Source organism: Mytilus trossulus, chromosome 13 (genome assembly GCF_036588685.1).
Source record: "Mytilus trossulus isolate FHL-02 chromosome 13, PNRI_Mtr1.1.1.hap1, whole genome shotgun sequence".
In the NCBI taxonomy this organism is placed as follows: Eukaryota; Metazoa; Mollusca; class Bivalvia; order Mytilida; family Mytilidae; genus Mytilus; species Mytilus trossulus.
In genome coordinates this window covers 27,498,841-27,506,431 of record NC_086385.1, presented here as the reverse complement: position 1 = coordinate 27,506,431, position 7,591 = coordinate 27,498,841, and positions in this window count along the sequence as shown.

The window sequence follows — 7,591 nt, the reverse complement described above, 5'->3', positions numbered from 1 at the left end:
TCCTAGTTTTAACAACTAATTCGACAACGTAGATGTACCAACAAATGTTACACATTTTGATAAACAAGTTGTTTTTAATAAATTTATTGCATGTTGTATCAAGTGAAATGATGTTCACAAAAAATGAACAAAAACATGTAAAAGTATGTTGAAACATGTAATCTTGTTATTCATAGTTGGTATGGTCTTAATGAATTTTTTTGTAGAACTTGTTTTATATTAAAATGTTAGCAACATGTTAAATTTATTAGAAGAAAAAAAAGATCTGATGTGAAATCATGTAATCCGTTCAAAATATACTTATGAATAATATGTAAGTTATATTTTAATATCACCTTTATAATGTCACACTTACATGTATGTTTTATTGCGAAGTACAAAAACCCGCATTCTAATTTCCTGCATTGGATGAAATAGCTGTTCGTCATAAATATCAAACGTGGACGTTTCACTTGCTTTATAAGATGCCTGCATACGTGAACTTTCTTTAACATTATAATCTCTAAAAACTCTTTTATTATGATGTGACCCCAGAGCAAAGGAAAATATATTATTGAAAGCGCAGATTAACATTTCTTAAACAGAAAAAAAGGTTAATATAATCGTCCTTTATTATTCGCATAACTGGCATCAGAAGTTATGTCTCTCAATTGTATTTGCAACTTGTTCGTGAAATATTCGATTTTCTATGGACAGTTAGATTTGTAATATGAATAACATGAAAGACCTGAACGGTTAAAAACTTAGAATGAAGGATAAAAATGATTAGTATGCAACAGAAAATAAGTGAAATAGATGTGCAGTAGGATTGGGAAAAAACATGCAAAATAGCAGATGAAAATGAATAGTAAATTTGCATAAAAACGACCTTAACGTTCCTCTACAAGAAAATTATATGGTCTTTTCCTAGATGAATGACAAAAGAAATCATGATCCATGCGAAATTCAAATAGCAAATGAATGTTATAAGTCGAGATAAATAGGACAATTACAACTACTTAATAGATAGAGGAAGATGTGGTGGGAGTGCTAATGAGACAACTCTCCATCCAAATAACAATTTAAAAAAAAATAAACCATTATAGGTCAATGTACGGCCTTCAACACCGATCCTTGGCTCAAACCTAACAACAAGCTATAAAGGGCCCCAAAATTACTAGTGTAAAACCATTCAAACGGGAAAACCAACAGTCTAATCTATATAATAAAATTAAAAAAAGAAATAAAAATAAAAATCGTAATACTTCAGCTCCGGTAAGTTTTTGGTCAGAGGGAGTAAGCCATACCTAAATCATTGTATCTGTATGATTTCATCATGAATCTCTACAAAAAAGAGTTGTTCAACTTAAGTAACCTTCCAAAAGCATAAGAAGTAGCAAAATATTGAAAAAAGTATAGTGAAAATAAATGTCGGGCGGACTACATATCAGAAGATTATTGAATATCTTTCCGTTGGATTTGTTACATCTACACAAAAACAAATATATTTTGTTTATAGAAGTTAAGGATATTACTATCTTTAATACTGGATGCTATAATACATGTCGTTCGACAATGAATGTATCAAGTCTGGAAAAAATACAATTTCTAACTGTGTTGCGACTCATTTCTATCTCAACTATATACTTCAAGAAATCAAAAATGAACAATCTGTTATTAATTGTAATTACAGGAGGTCTTTATCGTGATAAAACTTATAAATGTCACTTATGCTCTTATTCTATCCAACCTTTCAGCCGCTTAATCGACCAGATTAAGCTAGTCAACATATGTAAAAGGTAGTGCGTTGGATGTATTTCAGAAGTTTTGAAAGAAAATTCAAAACATATATTTAATTTCAGCAGTATGGCGCCAGATAATAATGTTTACGAAAGTATTTATTTTCCATATCTGACGTCAAATAATGAACAGTCAAGTTAAGTTCAATAATGCGTTATTATTGGTTACATTATCCGACTACTTACACAAAGGATCTCGGTTCGATACTTGTTCCGGGAGGTTAATTTCAGGAACTAAATTTTTGGCTATCCCTTTACATCATTTGTGATTATGGTCTTGAGAAACGATGCTTGTCTGTCGGAAGGGGATGATAAATGACTAACCCGTGTTAAGAGCGCCAAAGGAAAGGAAAGGGAAACGAAAGGGATTAGCATAAATTGAAATAACTTGTTTTTTCAATCCACAATAATAACAAATAATGTTTAAAACTAAGTTAAATAACATACAAATAATTACACACTGGGTTTATTATTAGTAAATATAGTACAAACACATTCGTTTTACAAACATGACAAATCTTGACTTATTTTAAAATCATATTTCGTAATTACCTGTATTTCTGTCGAGTCGATCAATATAATTTTCTTGAGGCGATACTTCTTCTAAGAAATCATTTAATCGGGGATACGAAATAAAAACCCTTGAATGTGAAATGGTTATTTAGGTACGAAGTGACTTGGTACCGTGTGTTATAAACATAGTTCTGTAAGGAAACAATTAGACCACCGCATGTTGCTCTTAATCCCAATTTCTACCAATTTCTTAAATGAGTTTTTTGTATTTTCATCAAGTCGTATTAATTGTAGCAACGACCTTCGTGCATGTGTGTTACTTGATTTTTTCTTTTTTTCAACTAGAATTTGTGATTTGACGATTCCAAGTCAATGAACTTGGTCAATGAACTTGATCAACGATCTTGTCAAAACATTATTATGTTACTAGTATATAATAAAAGAATACATCAAGTTATTTATAACTTCGAATGTTGTCTGCTCTTTGGTCGGGTTATTGTCTTTTTGTCATATTCTTCCATTTTCATTCTCAATTTTGTTTTAAACGCACTATATAAAAGTAACCTTCAATTTACCAGAAGTCTGAAGTATCAGGAATAGCATTTTGATTTTTATGAGAGTAAACGACTCATTTAACTTGGGGAGGATTTAAAAAGCAGTTGTTCAAATTTTCAGCTGTTATGTATCAAAGTGCTGTTTATGTGTATGTCGAATTAGTCTTTAAAATGTCTACTGATTACATGAAAATTTATACGTATACAAAGCTTTTTACAATGTCTGTTGAAAGCTCAACTTGTTCTCTCCTGATAGAATTCTAACAATAATTGATAAATTGGCCAGTTTCTAGTCTTTCCAGTTTTCATGTCCTTTCTATATACAAAAATAGATTGGTAAGTTCAAAGTTCAATTGCTTTTAAGATTTTGATGAAAATCCTAGTTAAAAACACTATGTTCACCTGTAAGTAGGTTAATCATGGAACTTGTTTTCAAATCTACACACATAGCTGCATACCACAAAAGTACAATGGTGTTCGGTCGGAATATATAATGATAAAAACAGTCGCAGTCTAACTATTTTAAAAATATGTTAAGTTGTTTTCTTAAAGTTGTTTTTTTTTGGAAAAAAAACTTTCATTTCTTTCATCAAAATCATTATGAAATGCATGACAACAATGTATTTACAGGAAAGCAGAAATTGAAGGATACGAAGCGAGTATATGTCATCTAATTTACAAATTATAAGTATTCAAATCGTAAATAGATCAAACAACATTTAGCTCATTATTTTTTTTTCAATGTCTCATCTCTCTTTCCTGAAATATGTAACTCTTCATGTTCTATTACTGTATACACATCTAGCATGTTTTCATATATTCAAGGATCATAAATGTTCATGCAAAATGATTATTTACTTCTATATGAGTGATAGCATGTGCAAATACATTTTTCAATAATGAATAGTGATGCCTATTGACCGTTTGTCTTTTAAGCTATAAAATATATGTATAAAACATGTCGCTAAAGGTCGTATTTTGACCTGTTTTATTTTTGTATCTTCATAATTTAGAACTGATATGATGGATAGATGCTGGTTTGCACCCGTATCACATCATAACTTTTGTGCTTATTCAGATCAAAACAATCATGACATTATGACTTTCATTTCGATGTAACATTTTTATACTCAAATATAACTATTTAATGAAATATTTATTAAGTACCACTTTTTTTTTTTTTTTTTAAAGTACATGCCTTTCTGATTTTTTTTGATTTTTTTAGAATATCAAATGACAGGTCGGAATAACCCTGCTTAGATATGATTTTTTAAAAACCTTTAGTAGAGCGTTTATTTGATTATTTTCATCTAAATTCTTAAATTACCCCAATATAAAACAGATACCTGAACCAAAAGAGCTGTGCCTGCTTGACATACAGAAATTTTACATAAAAAGCAATCGGGCCATGACTTAGTGGTGTACTTCTAAAAGATGCTTTGATAAGTCGGATTTACAAAAGCCACTTCTACATCACGTGTGTTTGTAACGTTTGTTAAATTTAGTTAAGAGAAAAAAAAATCTGTTGAGGTTAATACTATAGGATTGGACTTACAGTTAAGTTAACATTTTCATTTGTATAATATGATTCCAAATTATTGTACAATAAATCTTGTTAAAATTTATTAAGTGAGCTTCTATTTAATTTTTAAGAAAGGGTCATAATGAAATTTGTACAAAAAAGAGTCAAGACAGGAGTTTTGAGTAAAAAAAAATCAGGATTAGGCACTACGGAAAAAAATCAGGACTCTTATTAGAATATTAAGTTTTCCGGTCTCATCGTCCGTTCGGTTTCATTTCAAAGTAACGGCGGCCGTAAATGCTTTTTAATGATTATTTAACTTCACCAATATGAACTGTTAATCCCTTTGCTTCCTTGAAAGCATCAACCTTCTAGCAAGGAAATTAGGATAGGCAAATCAGTACCTTTTATATTATATACACTCCTTATGTAGTATACCATTTCAGGAAAATTGTAGTGTTACTTCGCCAGTACAATTGATTGATAAGATTGAAAAATTGTCACTTTATATATAATTTCCATTTTGAATTTGCCTATAAGTTTTGTATTTTTGTTTGATCTTTCTCTTATTCATGTTATTATGGAACTTAAAATCAAGGTAACAATTAGTAATCATTTGATTTGCCGACAATATTAACATTATTTTATATTGCATACTGATATAAGTGATTTCGAATCTGTTCAAAGTTTTGATTTTTCTATCCTATAAACCACTTCTACTAATAATCTAATTAAGTAAAAATCCACACACCTAATTAAATGGGAATTCAAAAAGTTGGAATGCGAATATATTTGTTGAAACTCTTTTAGATCCTTTTTCAGTTACAATAAGTATCACAACTATGTCAATTAGACCTGTTTTGATACTATAACCTGCCCTTTGATTTTTCAAGATAATATTTGTGTTCCGTATATCGTCGGCTCATCTGAATTCCCATATGGACTAACTGTGCATTACTTATGACGGACCTGTTTTTGTAATGTTATGAGGTATAATGTATGTTGTATTTCAACCATAACTCATCAAAATATCTGATTAAAAAAAATAATAAAAACTTTTAGATAGTTAGATGATGTATAAGCTTTTAATAACGACGATTTCTGTATGTACACTAAATAAATTTGTTCTGCCGAACTGACTTTTGATAAAGCCAATACTTACAATGAGCACTATTCTGTCCTTTGATCTTGATATTTACATCTTTTACAACAAGTTTAATACCAACACTTATGATCATTTCCTATCGTTAATTTTCCATTTCTAGATGGTGACGTTCCTTTGTCACCATCTTATTGAGTGTATATATCTCAACTTGTTCGAATTAGTCCTGTATAGAACAACGTATTATATTTTAACAAAAGAAATCACTGTATTACTGAAAAATTAATACACTAGAGTTTTTGATATTCAAAAACTACTCAAAACTTATACTTAATTATGTTATCGGCAGAAGAACATCATTCGTAAATACTAATCAATATGCATACATTCATGTATTTTAATTCCAATATCTTATGGTACTATTCTTTACATAGCAGAAAGCTAATCAAAACATTAAAACAGACTTATCCGAAAGGGATTTAGTTAAGATACTGTTCAAGTCATTAAGGATTGTACATTTGGCTTTAATACTGGTTCACTTATAAGGTGTTTGCATCTGAACTGAACACATGTATTCTAAGATCATACGGGTTATGTCCTTTCAATATATGTTATGCTAGTAAGTAGTCAACCGCTAACGAAAGGGATTGTGCTTGATTTTCATATGATAAAAACATAACATTTCGATTAGTTAAATTGCGCTCTGGAGCTTGCATGTCAGTAACTGCTAGTAGTCCTTTCTAAATGAATGTATCATTGTCATTTGGCTTAGTTTCTTTTGTTACATATCTTGACATTGAACACTTACTTCTTTTAAACGGAGTTTTACTATGAATATTTCTATGTTTTTCTTTGTTCTACATTCCTTAAATGTATGAGGGGTTAAACATCTCACACTTTAATCATGAATAATTTCCAACCAGGTCATAAACGTCAATTAAGCTTGACTAAGAAATAATTCAAGCCCCATGATTTTTTTTCGATTCTAAGAAGACAAATACAGCAATTCCTTTTGATCGAATCGCTCTAGGTAAAGGCAAATGTTTGCCCTTTCCGTAAATAAACGCACTATAAAATTTGCGTAAAAGAACGGAGCAAACTGAATTTATTTAGTGACATGCCTAAATTATTAACAATAACGTATTTAGATAGTTTAGGATAAATTTAATGAATAGTATACTAATATGTCTTATTTGTAAAAAAAAATGGCTTTTACCACATTTTAACATCGTTAGTTTACGTTTCTTTGTTGTGATGATTTTCGGTTTCACAAGTTATTTGCCGTAAAATGCTTATATTCTTATGTCATCGTATTATGACGTCGCGAATCGTATTCATAAAAAAAGCGTATGACGTGGGAGTACGATTGGAACAGCACAGCAAAAATATTCATATTTTTACCACGGGTGTATACGCAAAGCGTTTGAAGGACGTCATATTAGAATAAAGAATGCGATTTGTTATTTATGAATGTGTTTAACAATGTGACTTTTTGTGCTGACATGAACTGTTATTGATATGGTTATATTTATAAATTTACTGTTTTTTCAATTTTTTGAATTTTTTGAAATACTCAGGTTTTTCTTCCTCAGGCATAGATTTCTTTAGCTGTATTTGGCAAAACTTTTAGGAATTTTAGTTCTCAATTCTCTTCAACTTCATACTTTATCTGGCCTTTTTAACTTTTTTTTATTCGAGCATCACTGATGAGTCTTTTGTAGACGAAACGCGCGTCGGCGTATATACTTAATTTAGTCCTGCTATCTATGATGAGTTTATTATTTGTCATTGTGCACACAATTCATTATTTATCACATAATGTTTGCCACAAAAGGTACCCGACGGCCTTCCCAAATTATCAAAACCAATACTGCATAAACAGCTTATACAAAATTTTAACAAGATTAGCTTTAAAACAATTTAAATTTGAACACCAATGACCTTATACATGTTCAAAACACATTGGATTAATCACAAACGACTACCACTGATTTAATGGCTTCTCAACATAGATGGTCTTTGTCACTGTATCGTATGTCGCGTGTTGAACATAGTTGATGACATCAAAACGCCCCCAATAGGCAGTTAGGTAACAGCTCCATTTGTAATAGCACAACGTAGA